The sequence below is a fragment of the Antechinus flavipes genome, chromosome 6 (genome assembly GCF_016432865.1).
Source record: "Antechinus flavipes isolate AdamAnt ecotype Samford, QLD, Australia chromosome 6, AdamAnt_v2, whole genome shotgun sequence".
NCBI classification, from domain to species: domain Eukaryota; kingdom Metazoa; phylum Chordata; class Mammalia; order Dasyuromorphia; family Dasyuridae; genus Antechinus; species Antechinus flavipes.
In genome coordinates this window covers 66,141,299-66,159,152 of record NC_067403.1, presented here as the reverse complement: position 1 = coordinate 66,159,152, position 17,854 = coordinate 66,141,299, and the positions used below count along the sequence as shown (strand labels likewise).

Here is a 17,854-nt window from a genome sequence, read left to right as displayed (position 1 = left end):
CCTTGTATGATGTGTCTGGACTAGCTCTCTGGAGGATTTCAATACCAGCCCTAGTCCTTGGTCTTAGAAAAGGAGTGAAGAAGCAGGACTCATGTGGATGGTCAAACATGGAATCCTTTTATTCCAAATTCTCTCAGCCTTATATACCCTAATAGCCTTATATAACCAAAGCAACATTGTGCATGGGCTGAGTATATACTGTGCACATAGGAGCACATAAACAACTTGCTATTGTATGTTAATGATTCTTTGCCACCTGGTATCACTCTGTTTCAATCACAACACAGATTGTCACCTCCCCCTGACTTCTCAAGAAGGCCAAGAACCCCCAGGGAGATGAGGAGCCAAATCAGATTTTGTTAGCAAGGTTCCCTCTGGGCTGAAGGGTCTTATAACTCACCTAGAATTCCCCCACTATCTGTGACCCTCAACACTTATATTCCATTTTTTTTCCTCCCTTTCCTCTACCCCTAGATGGCAAGTAATCCAATATATGTTAAACATGTAATTCTTCTATACATATTTCCACAATTATCATGCTACTCAAGAAAAATCAGATCAAAAAGAGAAAAAATGAAAAAGAAAACAAAATGCAAGCAAATGCCACCCCCCCAAAAAAGTGAAATTACTATGTTGTGATCTATACTCAGTTCCCATAGTCCTCTCCCTAGGCTCAGATGACTCTCTCCATCACAAGACGATTGGCCTGAATCACCTCACTGTTGAAAAGACCCACGCTGGACAATATCTTTCAAGAAATCATCAAGGAAAACTGCCCTGATTACCTAGAATCAGAAAGTAAAATAGTCTTCGAAAGAGTCCACTAATCATCTCCTGAAAGAAACCCCAAAATGAAAACTCCAAGGAATATTGTAGCTAAATTCCAGAATTATCAGATTAAGGAGAAAATGCTGCAAACAGCTAGAAAGAAATAATTGAAATAGCGAGAAGCTATAATCAGAATTGCTTAGGACCTAGCAGCTTCCACATTAAAAGACCAGAGGGCCTGGGATATAATATTCCAGAAGACACAGGAACCTGGACTACAAACAATAATGAACTATCCAGCAAAATTAAGCATTATTTATCAGAGGGAAAGATGGACATACAGTGAAATAGGGGATTTTTAATTATTTAATTATTTCAGATGAAAAGGCCAGAGCTGAACAGATTTGATTTCAAATATAAGATTCAATAGAAGCATAAAAAGGTAAACAGGGAAGAAAAAGCTATGTCTTTTAAAGATTAAAATGTTTTGGATTGTAAGATTTTTACTCTGCAAAATAAATTTAAAAATCAATGGGAAAAAAAGGTTAAAATGTTTACATTTCTTTGTGAGAAGATGATACTCATAATTCTTGAGAACAGTATCTTTGTCAGGCAGTTAGAAGAAATATTACATAGACAAAGGGTATGAGTATAAGTTGACTTTAATGTGATGATATAATAATATATTTTTTGATAACTACATTTCAGTATAATTGGTTTCCTTTCAAAATCTTATTTTCTTTTCAAATCTTATTTTCATTTCAAACCAGGATTCTGAGGAGTCCTAAGTTTCATTACATTGACAGAAAGATCCAAGACTCAGAAAAAAAGTTCAGAATTCCTGACTTAGGTAGATTTCAGAATCTCCAAAGGTTCTAGAATATTCATTCAAAACAAATTAATGACATCAATCATTCCCAAGTTCACAGGACTCAAGATACCCTTTAAAGGGAGTGAGGGCAAAATATGTTATAGAATTTGCCTAATACTGAAGGTGAATCACAACATAGTATTTTCATCTTTGTTGTTGTTGTTGTTTGCTTACTTGCTTGTTTTTTCTTTCTCATTTTTTCTCTTTTGAACTGATTTTTCTTGTGCAGCATAATAAATGTGGAACTATATTTAGAAGAATTGCACATGTTTAACCTATAATAGATCATTTGCTGTTTAGAAAAGGGAGGGAGAAAAATTTGGAATACAAGGTTTTACAAGAATGAATTTAAAAACTAGAATTTGCCCAAAGCAATAAATCTTACATTGGAACACAAGTCCTCTGACTCTGGGCTCATCACCCTCCCTTTTACTAACCACAACATACAGCCTTGGTCTATATCAAAGGCAAGAAACCTTTCCTTGATTATTAGCCTTTGTCAAAACCAATAAAGATTTTTCTTAGCTAGAGTTTTCTACTTTTTTATTTGGGGCTTCGGTTTTCCTTTTTCTTTCCCTTATTTTAAATCATACTTCCTAACTAGTTTCTTCACCTAGGATCTGTGATCTTGCTGCTTTAAAAAAAAAATGCATTTTTGATAGCTGAATTTCAATATAATTAGCTTACTTTGTAATGCTATGTATCTAAAAACCTTATTCGGAAAAATGGTTCAGTAGGCTTGGCTAGACTGTCAAAGGGATTCACACACACACACACACACACACACACACACACACACACACACACACAAAAGGTTAAAAACCTCTTCCCTAAATTCAGCAGCCTGCTTCTCCTCAGGGCATCCTCCTCCCTCTGCCAACCTCGGGGCCCTGCCCTGTTGGGAATTTGTGCTCTGGAAGAAAGAATGAACGACTTGCCCAGGAACCCCAGCCCTCCACCAGCCTGCTTCCCCACACTGGCTAGAGAGAGGAGTGAGGGTCTCTCTCTCACATCCTGCCTGGTTTCCTAGCAACCTCCTTCAGTCCTCTCTGACAAGTCACCGCCTGCTGCTGCACACCCAACAAAGAGAAAAGTGACAGCACAGCTCCAGTCCCTCCCTTTACAAGCCCCCCTTCCATCCCCTTGTTCATTAGCCTTCATTGGGGGGCTTGCCAAGGGCCCCTTGATGTCCCCTCCCTGGTGGAGTCACTGTTCCACTATGTGACTCCTCACACGGATCTTGGAGTGATGGCAATTTTCCATCAATATCTGGGTATGTACTGGGCATTTCTGATTGAATCCCTAATTATTCCCCGTGTCCCATCATCTATCTCCCACAAGGTACGACCTAGTCGTTTTATCGGCATCTATGGGGTGTGCTTGTGTGCCTGTGTGTGAGCCAGCATCCATAATCATGCATGTGATTTTTTTTTTGTTTCCTTATTCCATCCTCCCCTTTGAATTTGTCACTCAAAGAAGGTTCGTTGTTTGTTTGAAAGTCTCCTGCCAACGTCCCCTCCTTTTCATACAAGAAGGAGGCTGTCTCCGCAGCTCTTGCTCAGAGACCATTTGCTTGCTCTACACACCCTTGCTTGGTTGCTTGCTCCAAGTCAGTGGTTGGGACTGGGATTTGGGACTGTGTACATGCCCCTGCACTAGGCTGTTATGGTGGAGGAGACAGGGATGCAGAGCCTGCCTAGAAACTTGGGAAAGGAATGTTTTCCAACCTTTTTGTTTGCCATCCCTTCTAAACTGAGCTGAGATAATGTCTAATGAGCAATTCGAGATCCCAAAGTACTAAGTCTAGAGGAGGAAAAAAGATGTATCCATTAGAGTTATGAAAAATTAGAAACAACTTCATTGCCCATCAGTAGGGCATGGGCTAAACAGAAATGCTGTGTATGAACTTAATGGAACACACTATGGAGCTATTAAAAATGACAAGTAAATGGAACATACAGCCTCATGGAAATACTCATCTCACTTTAATTTTTTTTTTTGGTTGCTGGGGGAGAAGTGGAGTTAGATGGGTGCTTAATGCCTGTGGGACTTCGGACAAATGACTTACCCTTCCTGAGCCTCATTTACCCATTATAAATTAAGGAGTTGAATTGGAGCATTCCCAAAATCCTTTTTAGCTCTCGAGCTGTGATGCCCTCATTTTATCAATGTGGAGAATTCCCTCCATGGATACAAAGGGATAATTTCTCATAACAAAATTCTCCTCGGCCATTGAGAAAGTGACTCATCTATGCTCACTCAGTTAGTATATGTCAAAGGCAGAATTTGAATCCAGATCTTCCTGACTCCAAAGATCAGCCTTTTGTTCAGGGTACCTAGAAACTATTCTGAAATCAGATAAAGTAAGAACAAAGCAGAACAAGAGGCAGAATGGGCAAATTAATTATGTCTATGCAGTATAATCAAATGGAAAGAATGTTGGATTTGAAGTCAGAGGATATGAATTGGAATCACTTTCTGAGAGATCTTAGGGAAGCCCTTTCTGCTTCCATTAGCCTCAGTTTCCTCCTCTGTAAAATGAGAGATTTAGACAGATAACCAGAATGTCCTACTAGCTCTAAATCTTTTATCCTGTTTACATCAGTGAAGATGGAAGAAAAATTTGGAGTGATGGTTAGAATGTAAATGTGCATTCAGTTCCTTTTTGTCAAGTATTTCATAATGCTAATTTTTAAAAGAAAAAAAAAAAAAGAATTGAGATCCTTTAAGGACTCCCTACCTTTAAGGTGGATTTCTGCCTTAGGGTCATGAATTTTAATAACACACTATGATTCACCATGAGAAAAATGGGGATGCTGCCTACACACACACATACACACACACACACACACACACACACACACACACACACACACACACTCACTCACTCACTCACTTACACTCCCAAGAGCCCTCTGCTAGAAAGAGAGCAGCTGCTTCTAAAAAGGAAAAGGAAAACCAGAGAAGGGATACTAACTGACCTCAGAGAAAGGAACAATAGTGCCTTTTAGAATGCTAGGTTTGAGAGAAGAGACTGATTATAGGTACAGCAAGACTCCCACATTAATTTCATCATAACCATAGAGCATTTGTCCCTTTGGCTACAAGATTCTGTTCTCCTAAAATGAAAAAAAATTCTTGAGGGGAAGAGATAATCATTGAAGCTCCCACCAATCCTCTCTTATTTATCTTTGTATTTATTCTACATTGTATTGTAGAGTTCATTACACATACTAGGTATTTGATAAATGATTCTTGAATTGATTAATGTTAATTGTGGATAGAGATTTGAATTTGTGTGTGTGTGTGTGTGTGTGTGTGTGTGTGTGTTCCTTCCTTAATCCCAAATCTGACAAAAGCATATTTGAGAGGAGGGTGCTTAGAAAGCTCACAAGAATACTAGGTCATGAGATTAGGAGGGACAGATAAGGGACACCCTTCCACCTCCACAGAGAGGGGCGGGGAAGAGCACTGAAGACAAACTCCACTAATTTCATAGTTTTGTCCAGGCTGGTCACGAGTGTTTTGTTGAAATTTAGTTTGGAACAAGATTCCACCATACATCTTGCCCACCAAGTCCTGTATAAACCTGAAATAGAAAAGGAAAATATATGGAACCTTTCTTTGTACCCTCTCTCTGGTAGTTACAGAGTTAAGCTAGAATCAGCTCTCACAGTCTCCTGAATGTAAGTTGTTAAATTTTCAGTGTGAGCATTTTACACTCTGGAAATCAGCAAACACTGTGAATCCAGGATTGATTTATTGTTTTGTTACTAGCCCAGACTTAAGAAAGTGATAGAGAAAATGTTCAAAGAGCAGATGAACTTTAAAAATGTATCACTCCCTCCCTCATACTTCCCTAAGAACTAGTTATTAAATATAAATATATGTGTACATCTATATAAATATATATATATACACATATACAGGCATGTATGTATGTATATCTCATACCACTGGACTATGGCTCCCCAAACTCAAGTAGGAGAAGCTCTGAAGTTCAGGTAGAAAGGAGCTACCTTAGTGAAATCCCAGTTCTTAGTGAGAATTTGTGGCTTTTATGTCACCCTTTTGGGACTTTTTTCTGTCATATATCTCCAGCTCTTAGGATAGTACCTGGCATGTAATAAGCATTTAATAAATGCTTATTGATTAAGTAAAGTTTGGAAAAAGACTTTTACAAGAAGCATCTTATTTGAACCTCATAACTCTGTGAGATGGATAATACCAGTAGATGGAGAAGAGCTCAGATCTGTGAATTCATTGGTGGTATAGAGAACTATCGGTGTGGAAGCTCCTTGCAGCGTGAGAACAACTAGAGATGCATAGGATATTGACAGATTAATTGATTTGCCGATGGTCACAGAGCTGGTATGTTAACAGAGACAGGATTTGAATTGAGGTCCATCTGACCACTTTATCAGGCTCCCTCTGATACAACAGATATCTTTATTCACATTTTATAGATGAGGGAACCGAGTTCAGAGAGGGAAACTTGTCCATAGTTACACAATCATTTTTCTATTGCTTCCTTATTTGTATAAGTGGGGGAAATAATGCAAAACGAAACCCTCAGTTTATCATATGGTCACAACATGCGAGCCCTTTCATTACTTAAAAAGAACTAACCTTCTGCTTCTACGAAACCCCTTTGAAAGGAGTATACCTGGGTGGAACAAGAAGGGAATGAACATTTAGCAATCACATGAAAAGATCTCCTTCTAAGAATATATCATTTGATGTGGAATTCTTGGATTTTTCTTGTTTCTGGCTGTTAAGGTTTTGACAGCTTTTCAACTGAGGAAAACTAATTTTAACCATTGAATCCACAATATAATTTTATAAAATTTCAGCTTTGAGGAGAATGGCTTCAAAAAACAGAAAACATAGCCCGACACGGTCCATATTTCTGCTCTTGAGTTTATATTACAAAAAAATTACTCAGTGTTTCCCGGGCTTGTGCTATAAAATAAAATTTCAACTGGAAGTTGCTTTCATTCATTCTAGATCTGACCCACATTGCAAAAATATATTAATGAGATGAGATAGCATAGCATGATAGCATGGTCTTGAAATTGGAGAGAATACAGATTCAAATCCTGCCTCTGATACAAACTAGCCAGGTAGCTCTCTAAAGAGAAGGTGCTGACTTGTATTAGTAAAGGAAGTTCATCATTGAACTCTCCAAAGATCAATGAAATGAGAGGTCCATTCCAATAAAAATAGATAATATATATGAAAGGCCATTGTGTGGCTCAGTGGATAGAGTACCTGGCCTAACATCCAAAAGACTCATCTTCATAAATTTAAAACTGCTTTCAGATATTTGCTAGCTGTTTGACACTGGGCAAGTCACTTCACCTTATTTGCCTCAGTTTCCTCATATGTAAAATGAGGTAGAGAAGGAAATGGCAAACCATTTCAGTATCTCTGCCAAGAAAACCCAAAATGGTGTCACAAAGAGCTGGACACTCCTGAAAAAATGGTTGAACAATAACAAATATATATGTAAACAATAAATACAAGGAATAAAACAGGAACTTTTTCCTTTCTTGATTCCATCATTCATTCCAAACTCAATATTATTCACTCAGAAATGATGACTTCTAAAGGACTTTTTTCCCCCCAGTGGTACTTAATATCTAGTTGCAGATTGATATTCAGCACCAAATGAAATAAGGACTTGCTTTATTCTTATACTTTGGCCCCTGTGATCTCCAATTTGTAGATATCACCCCCTCCGATGATTCAAATCATAACTTATCCAAGCCTGCCCAACCTGAGAGTCTCTTGTCCAGGTGCCAGATGCTGGGCTAAAAGTTGAGGATGCAATAGGAGCAGGCAATTCTAGCTCTCTGGTGAACTACATAAAAATGAGCCTTTGTTCTAACATACCAGGGACCAGAATAGACAAGCTCTTGCCTGTGTTCCATACTTCCAGCTGCAACATCAACAAAGAGAATCCTCCTTTATCCAGCTAACTCCCATCTTGAGCACTGGAGCCATGCCCATGAGTCATGTCCTCTCCAAGAATATAGAAAGAAGCCAAAATCACAGTTTCCCTCAAGTGATTATCTCCCTTCCAATTTCTTAGTTTGCCAGTATAATATTACAGACAGCTGCTGCTATCAGGTTGACAGGTAGAAGGAATCTATCAAAGGGATGTGGAACGATCTTGACTGACGTGGTGGTTCATTTAAATTAGGGGGTCTTAAACTCGGGGTCTATAGATAGATTTCAGGAGATCTGTGAACTTGAATGGAAAAAAATTACATCTTTATTTCAAAAAATGGATTTCCTTTGCAATCTTATGTATTTAGTTGATACATTTAAAGACCTTTAAAGAAGATAGGGACAGAGGGATGGGAAAGTTATGCATATGTGAGTCAGTTAGGTCTGGAGTTAGGAAAAACTGAATTCACATTTGGCTTCACACACTTACTAGCTATGTGACCCTAGGCAAGTCATTTAATCTATTTGCTTCCATTTCCTCAACTGATAATGAAGACAATAATATTGCCTATCTCCCACAGAATTGTGAGCGTGGAATGCAATATTTGTAAAGTGCTTTGGAAACCTTAAAGGTCAAGAGAAATGTATGATATTATTTTCATTATTATTATTATTATTATGTCTAACAAAAAAAAAGATTCTGAGGAATTTTCTGGATTGAGGAGGATTTTTGTTTTAAAAGTTAGCCAGTGTGGCCCTGATGTTTTCCAGCAGAGTTATTACACTGACTCTTTTCTTTCTAATGATTAATGCTCCAGAAAGCACTTGAGTTTCTAGAAATCTACATATTTCCATATGCAAATCTTGTTGATTTGGATGATATAAAGAGGCTCTTAGATAAATGAATATTGAGATTTAGGACTAATGATTTCTGTGCATTTGCAAGATAAACCATATCATCAAAAATAATATTCTATTTACTTTCTCCACTTTGGGAAGGAACAGGGGGAAGCAGACCCTGGATCCTTGCTTTTTACCTTAGTGTAATTGTAGTTAACAAGCAAACTATGTATAGTGATAGTCAATTGTGTAAACCCCCTCTTGGTTCCCTTTGACCAGTCAGGTCAGGTAAAATCAATTGTCCAGTCAATACAATCTGTCATCCTTCCCTATGATATTGTGGTCAGGTTCTGCCGGTTGCCCTTGATAAAGAAATCCAGAAGAGGATGTTCTCTCTGGATTTTTAGGGTTGTTTGCTTTTTGATTGTGTGTTTTCTCAGGGGAAGTGGTTCAATCTTCTTCAAAAACATTCCTAGAAATATTTTCTGTCCTGACACCAGACCTCTCAACACAACAAAAATCACACCAGAGTATCTTCCAATTGCATCTATAAAATTTTCCAAACAATTAAGGGCTGAAGAATCAATGAACATTCATTAAACACACATTATGTGCTGGACATTGTGTTAATTTCTGGGAATACAAGACAAAAATGAGTCTGTCCCTATCCACAAGGATCCTTGTATTTCTCTACCTTGAGAATCACAGAATCACAGATTTAGAATTGGAAGAAATTTCAGAGATCATCTAGTCCATTGTCATTATTTTTCAGTAAGAGAAAGTGAGACCCTAAGTGACTTGTTCAAAATCAACACAGGTAATAAGTATCCAAGGTAGGATCGAATCTAAGTCCTTGGGGTTTTGAGCACATTCTCCAGATCTTTAATTAAAGGTCAATCCTATTCAATGATCATTTTTTGCTCAAGTTTTAAAAGCCCTACACTCTTCATGCATCCAAGATGGGCTTTAATAGTATGTACTCAAATGCTCCAAAGGCTCTTCATTAAAGTTGGTAGTTGTTCATATAATGCAAGTCAAACTCATCCATGCTCTTCAGTCCTGTGCTACTTTAACTTTCCTCCACAACATTCTATAAACTGCAGCAAAGATTCCATCCAACAAGCTGGACTTTTTTTTTTAATTTAACTTATAGGATAGCAAATGAGTAAAATGCCTTCTCCGCTGATTGTCCCTTACTCTTGCTAGCTGACCAGCCCATCTTTTTTTTTTCCTTGCTCTATCTCTGATGTCACCTTTTACATGACTTCTCTAGTGCAATTCCTTATTTGGAATGTGCTGCCAAAATATTCACACTCACTCTCCATTGCCCTTTGAATGATCCCCAATCCAACTTCTTTAGAGATTATGGTATTTTATATCCCGCTATCATACAATGATACTGAAAGAATATTACTGAGAAAAGAATGGCCCCTTGTTTCAGAGAGAAACTTAGGATCTTTCCCAGAGCATTCAATAAAGTAGGATAATGAGGATTAATAGCCAGATCATAAAAGATCCATATTTCACCTATTACTGTATCCAGATAATTGAGGTCAAATTATATGTTAATCATTTCCATTATGCAAACATTTGAAAGAAGTCAGATTTAATAATGAGTCATTCATGATCAACCCATCCACAAGCATTTATTAAGCACCAACTATATGTCCTTGGGCTGTAGGTTGATAATAAAATCCTGGCGGAGAACAAGTCACAAGATCATAAAAACTAAGCCTACAGAGAGTCTCAGAAGTCACCTAGTCTAACTGCCTCATTTTTATAGATTAGGAAAGTGAAACCCAAGAAATGAAGTTACTCGCCTGAAGTGTCACACAAGTAGTAAACATCAAAGATTTGAATTCAGATCCCCCTGACTCCAGAATCAGTGATTGGGTGATTGATTGGTTTTTTCCATTGTACCACACTGCCTCCATGACAGAAGATAATTGTGTTAATTTAATGGACAAGGCACTCAGCACTTAGATTCAGATTAAGAGGTATTGGACTTATGGAAAGGAACAAGGCTTTTGAAAAATATATAGGAACAGGTTGCTGTCAGATAGCAATCTCTTGTGCAAATAGATGCAGTCAGAGAAAAGCCCTGAACCAGCAGTCCAGTCGGTCAGGTATCATCCCAGAACCTGGGTTCCCCAGTATCTGGCAATGTGCTGAAGCCCAATTAAAGTCAGCCAGGAATGTGGGCAGTATCACACCCAGGTGCTGAGTGACTCAAGGCTCTCTGCAGCAGAAGAATTTTTATACCCCAAAGGACTAGATGGAAAAATATTGGCAGGTGTTCTCACGACATGCCCAGGGACAGTTGCCTGCAAGCCATCTCTAAGGAGGAGGCAAATGGCTTGGGAATGTCTTACGACAGGAACAATATGACCTCTTTAGAAAGAATTGCAGAAGGCAAGAGAAAGGAAAAATTAATAGTCTTAAAAGCTTAAAAAAAATCTGAAGGCATAAATATTCAGCTATCAAATAGATAGTTAATGAAGTTAACCCATTAATATAACTATTCTTCAAAAATACTCAGCCTACTAACCTATCAAGAGAGTTAACAGATGGTGGATAGATGAGCATAGCTTCCCCAAGCCATCAAGTTCTAGGGTCCAAGTTAATTGTATTGAGCATGAAACAGCTAGAGTTTAATTGGAATAGCAAATGTATTGACTTTCCTTAATCCTTTTCAGCTTTCTCCGTGTGCCAAAAGCACCCCTCCCAAGATACCTGTTCCAAAAGTCTATCAAGCACCCACACAAATAGCTGCACTCAGAAACAATAAGATATATAAATGGAATTTAGCCTTATAAATTGGTCACGAGCATTCACCAGAAAAATTCTGTTCAACAAATAATACCTACTATGTGCTAAGTTCTGAGACTATAAAGACAAATATAAACTAGTCTCTGACCTCAAAGAATTTGTATTCTACTGAGGAAAAACAGCATATGCACATACATACAAAAATATATTTACAGAATATATTGGGGGGGAAGAATCAGACTGGAGAGGTCAAAAAAAGAGTCCCTATAAACAGAGAAACCGCAATCAAACTTTGAAAAGGAGCTGACCCCAAGTGGGTATGATCAGTCATAGAGTGGAAAGATGGGTCACATCATAAAATAACCAGTTTTTGTGTTTGTCTCCTTATCCTCCAACATCTCATCTCTCCTTTCACCCCATTGTACAAACTCCAACCTCCCCCTTTTTAAGCCAGGTCTTCTACCCCAGATATCCATAGTAATTCGCCATGTAGGGGATAGTATAACATTTGACCATGAGAGGACACTTCAATTACCCATTAGCCATATCCTGCTCTGTCCCACTTGTTTTGAGTCCAGTGACATTGAGTAAAGAATATGGTAAAAATACACTCAAAAATTACCAAACTATAAAATCTGAGCTCATCAAGTATCCATCCTATAGCCTTGTTTCTTTCCACTCTTCTCATTATGACGGCTCCTTCTCTCCTCCCATGACCCTCCCAAACTCATAGATCTGGACACGTTACTCATTATTAATGAGCATGAAACATTAAAAAAAAAATACATAAAAGGATGAAATTGACTTGGTTTTCAATAGGGTTGATTTCCCCCCTTTTCTGTCTCTTCTACCAGCTAATACATTCCTGGATTTGGCCATTCTCTGCTTCCTCTGGCTGTTTCTAACCTCCCACAATGCATCTGCCCTCCTTTCTCTGCCTCCATGAACATTCCACAGAGCAATTTCAGTTCATACTTTGCATCCAACTGCTTGTGAACACAAAAGGCAGAACATTTTCCTTACAATCTGTGTCACACAGAACAGAAGAACCATAGAAGTTAGGACAGTCTTCTTCTCTTCCTCCTTTTCTCTCTTAAGGCCTTCCCAAAAGTCCTGGAGAGGAGTCCTTCCAAGACCTAAAGAACCAGAAACTCTTGAAAATGCACGCCCTACACACATTTCCCAGTTTGTCTTCCGTCTTGTGTGTCAGTCAGGCAGGTTGGTTAAATTGCAAACCCCTGAGATTTAGGAAAAGAATACAGGTAGCTGGCTAGCTAGATTCATAGATAGATAGATTGATTGATTGATTGATAATATATTAACAAAGATGAGCCTTTATTCTTATATCAAAATCAGTTACTTCAAGTCGATATTTCTTCTTTACCAAAAAAGCATGCTGGTCAGACAATTACCTGAGGATTATAAGAAACTGGGAGACTCAAGCTCTATTGTCCAAATGCTATGTGACCTTGAGTAAACTATTAAACTCTCTGGCTTTTCGTTCTCTACCAGATGAGAAAGAATAACTTTTCTATGGTACTTTACCAAATTCTCCTTTTGGTTCTCTTCCGACTGTTTCTTTTAAGAGTTCTACAAATATGTGTTAAGCCCCTACTATGTATAAAACAATAGGGAGTCACTGGAAATTTTTTAAATAGGTTTGCATTAGAAATATTATTTGGGATGCTGTGTGAAAGATGGATTAGAAACGAGAGAATGGAAGCAGGGAGATCAATCGGGAAACTAATGCAATAATCAAGGTGAAAAGTAGTAATAGACTAAGATAGTAACTGTGTGAGTGGAAAAAAGGGGATGACATGTTGTGGGAAGAGAACAGTTGGGTAGTGGGAGGGAGGAGGAAGGAGAAATCAAAGAGATCAAGGACTTGGGTATCTAGAAGAATTGATGTTCTTAGTAGAAATAAGAAAGCTTTGAGGAAGGCTAGTTTGCAGGAAAATATAATGAATGCCATTTTGGATATGTTGAGTTTCAGATGTTACAAAGTACTCTCCGTGGAACTGGCTATGTTTAACCGTCATAGTCATCATTGCCATCGTCATTATCCTCTTGATCATCATCTTCATTTATATACTGAATATCCACTTTGTGACAGGAGAACTATAGAGAAGCAGAAGATATGAGTCCTGCCCTCAAAGAGCTTGCAATGGAAGATGTAACCCTATGGCTTCTCTCATTTATAATATACACACCAGTATAGCAACATGCTAGCTTGGCCCTAAATACTTGCCATCTCACCTCCGTGCTCTGGTGAAGGGGTAGAACTTTTCTACAAGATGGAGCATAGAACCCACCTTTTTTTTCCTTCCAGAATTTAGTCACTCCAATGTAATGCTTAAACTATAAACATTGTCTTACTTCTTTAAGCTATTTACTAGACTTCAGTTCAAGGAGCCCTTTGATTGACAAGAGAAAAGAAAGGATGGAGAATAAGGACTTTTCTGTGTCCTGGAGACATTGTTTTGTCATTAAATTAATACCTGTGCTCCCTTATCTCTTCCTTTTTAGTTCAAGGCATTCTGAACCTCAGAGCTTTCCATGGTCATCTGGTGGGGAATTACAAGTCCACTTGTTGTTACAAAGTGGAAATGTGCTAATGAAATCCAGATTTTGGGAATTGGTTTCACTTTCCTGCTTTTGCCAGAGATCAGAGGAATAGGAAAGACCCAGGCCTAACTTTTACTTGGCCAGCATTATATCAGGGTCCTAAGATTTCTTGTTCTAACACTAATTGTATTGAACATATTATCTCTCTTGTGTTTAAGCACTGACTGGTTTCTCTCAATGAACACATACTAGTATTATCAAATCTGTAAGATGCTTTAAAAAAGCTTTTACACATGAAATCATCAAAGGAGTGAGGAAACATGAAATCTAAGAAAAAGCTAAGAGAAGCAAGATTATTCTTTTTTTTAAGCTTTTTATTTTTCAAAGCAAAATGCATGGACAATTCTTTAACATGAGTCCTTGCAAAACCCAGTGTTCCAATTCCTCCCCTCCCCTTCCCCCATACCCTCCCCTAGATGGCAAGTAGTCCAATACATGTTAAACATGGTAGAATATATGTTAAATCCACTATATGTATACATGATTATACAATTATGGTGGCTCACAAGAAAAAAAAAAAAGAGAAGCAAAATAAAATACAAGCAAACAACAACAAAACGAGTGAAAATGCTGTATTGTGAATGGCACTCAGTTCCCATGGTCCCCTCTCTGGGTGTAGATGGCTCTCTTCATCACTGAACAATTGGAACTGGTTTGAATCATCTCACTGTTGAAGAGAGCCACGTCCATCAGAATTGATCATCGTATAATCTTCTTGTTGCTGTGTATAATGATCTCCTGGTTCAAGCAAGAATATTGTTCTTCAACCTAGAAAAACAAGGTTTGGCTTAAAGAGAGATAAGGATGGGATTAATAATGGACTTTAATAAAGATACCAAAGGTTATTAGAAAGCACAGTGGAATACAAGAAATTCAGGGAAGGATGGGACTGATTATTCATATGAACGTAGACCCAAACTGATGCAAAGCAAGAGCATAGATCCAAGAGCCCAATCTATCCAATAATAAGAATAAAAATGAAAACAGCATGCAAGAGAGTGGAATTCAGATTAATGACAATGACCAATTTTGGTCCCAGAAGAACAGATATTGAAAGATAATATTTCCCTTTCAGCAGAGATGTGAGGTGAATTGGGGGGGAGGGAGATAAAGTGTGTGTACTGAGTGTTTCACTTTTTTACTAAAATATTTATACATAACAATAGAGGGGGCAGTGGTAGATGGGAGCATATTTAGGGAATAGCTCTATTTTTTAAAAGTTATTGATGAAATTGTTAGCATTAAAAAAAAAACAGCAATCAGCCATTTTCCAACTCTACTAATCACAGAAGGAAATGTTACACTGTACAATGCAGCAGATTGTTTTTGTTTTTGTTTTTATTTTACATAGAGGCTGTGCTTAATTATCCACATTAAAGAAAAGGGGCCAACATAGCAAGGCTTGAAGGTTAAACACATTTTTTTTATTCGTGGCTACAGAATGGTCAAATTCACCTTCTGGGGCTTTCTCCATGACATGGCCACAGAAGAAGCTTTCTCTCTGCCTACTTTACCCATTCCCTGTCACTGATAGAAGCATTTATTAAGCACCTACTATGTGTCAGACACTGTGCTAAGAACTGAGGATAAAAAAAAGGGAGGAAGGAAAAAATAGTAAGAGGGAGGAAGGAAGGAAGAAAAGGGAAGGAGAAAGGAAAGAAAGAAAAGAGAAAGGAAGGGGAAGGGGGGAGAGGAGGAGAGGAGAAGGAAGAAAGGAAGAAAAAAAGGAAGGAGAGAAAAGAGAAAAAAGGAGGGTAAAGGAAGAGGACGAAAATGAAGAAAAAAGATAATAGGAAAATTATTTGTATTATGTACATATTTCTCTTAGAGAAACAAGATTCATACACACTTCATTCAGTCAAGAAGTACTTGCTGAGTACCTACTATAGGCCAGACACCATATCCTGGAAATACAAAGATTACCTCCCCCTCCTCAAAAAAAAAAAAAAAAAAAAAAAAAGATCGGGAAGGAGATTCCTGCTCTCAAGGAGTTCCCTTTCCAATGGAAGGGAGGGGAAGGGCAACATGCAAACAAGTACTTAAGACAAGCTACAAAAGGCAATTTGAAATATCAGTGAGAAAGGACCATGACTATGATGGGACTGAGGAAGAATGAGAATTGGATAGCCTGAAAAAAGGCTTCCTGTAGAGCATGAGATCTGAGAGGAAACTTAGAGGAATATAGAAGGCCAAGGTGAGAATGAAAAGCATGGGGGGAACAGCCAGTGAAAACTCACAAATACAGTGATTCAAGGACCAGAAAATAATCCAATGTAGTTTGATCACAGAACATATGGAAAGAAAGTATAATGAGACTGGAAAGCTAGGAAAAATCCAGGTTGTGAAGGGCTTAAATGCCAAAATACTTTACATATCACCTTTGAGGTTATAGGGACCATTAAAATTTAACTTTTCCCCAGTCTGATTCAAACCCAAATCCAGGTGGCCAACCTTTTGGCCCTAAAGTGTCATGAGTCTAATCCAATTTTGGATAATGGAGAGAGGAGCTCTTCATCTCTGAATGTCCCCTAACACTCAGGAAGGGGAAACACTGGAATGGCTTATGAGAGAAGGGTACGGGCTATTAGAGGAGACGGTCATAAATGTCTGGAACCACGTCTCCCCGACTGTCTGGGATGTTGTGTACCAGAACACCTGTCTACCAGAATAGAAAAAGCATCCTCTCTAGAGTTAGAGAACCCAGATTCCCAACACCAGCTTGGCCAGTTCATCTCTCTGAGCCTGTTTCCTTATTTGTGAAACAGATTCCACGATCTCTTAAGTTGTCTTCCAGCTCTGACATTCAATAAACCTGTTAAAGGTCTTTTTTAACCCTTGGCTAAGGCAGGTTAAGTCAACTTGAGTTCTGGCGCCCTCTGGTGATAGGAACTAATTAACTTCTCAAGTCCCTGGCAGGTATATAAAATCAGTCGTTTTATTCCTTTTCTCCTTTTCAGTGTTTTCTTACTCTGGGTAAATGGGATGGATCCCTTAGGGCTCCCTCAAGATTCTGTGAACCTGATCATCTCCACTGAATTTCAGTCATTCATAATTCTGTAATATCAACCACCCACACAGCGACCCAGATGCACCCCAGATCCAATTGGTGAAGGGGGGCTAAAGTTTGATTACTGAAGATTGTCCTAGAAAATACATGATTTTATGATTACAAATTGCATTTTTTAGAACATTTCTTGCCTGAATAGTTCACTTAAAAGGATACTATTTGAAGGCACAAATGTCTAATTCTATGATATCAGATTCAGAGAAAGAGACCTTAGAAATCTAGTCTAACCCTAGAAACTAAAGATCCGACAAATTGATTTGATCAAAATCAACCAGTAAAGATGTTCATTTCATTCAACCATAATGGTTACCATGAAGCAAGCTGAATGTGCTCTCTCTCTCTCTCTTCCAATGCAATGGAAACTGTTCATTCCAAACAGGACAGCTTCGGAAAATTAGTCTTCAAATTCAACATATATTTTTAAAAAAACAAGCTACACTTAATAAAGTCGTGCTTTCATGTTTAATGAATGCTTTTTCTCCTTCCCACTGCATATGTAAAAGTTACATTTTAGTACATAATTCTTTCTACAAACTTGCTTTGTATTCCAGTGGCTTCAGAAATCATTTCAAAACTATTTTCTTCCCTGGTTCAATTCAATGCAGTTCTATATTATAAATACTTCCAATGTGCTAATACTGAGAATATAAAAACAAAATAAAATAGTCCCTGCTCTCAAGGAGTTTACACATTATTGGATTGTCAGATCTCTTGGTATGTCTAACAGTAATAATAAAAGGGAGAAGAGTATCCAGAAATTTTGAGTACAAATAAGGTTTGTGAGTCTCATAAAAGAAGAGGGATTAGAGGAAAGAAAATAGGGAAGGACAGAACTGGAGAGTTCAGTTGAGGTGTGATCACCAGGGGAAAAGAAAAATTATATGTTTAAAATTATTCTTGATAACAATGTGATAAGCTCTTTTTCTAAGCTGATGAAAACCCAGACTATCAGCATTCTCTAA

General features: G+C 38.0%; 1 protein-coding gene across 1 annotated transcript in view; it reads left to right on the top strand.

Moving 5' to 3' along the window:
* Positions 1 to 2,733: 2,733 nt before the first annotated feature.
* Positions 2,734 to 17,854, top strand: part of SETD7 (SET domain containing 7, histone lysine methyltransferase) — a 151,627-nt gene continuing 136,506 nt past the window's right edge. Inside the window, exon 1 of the mRNA XM_051966150.1 lies at positions 2,734 to 2,912. The gene's annotated coding sequence lies outside the window, so the exon portion shown is untranslated. The remainder of the gene's footprint in view (positions 2,913 to 17,854) is intronic.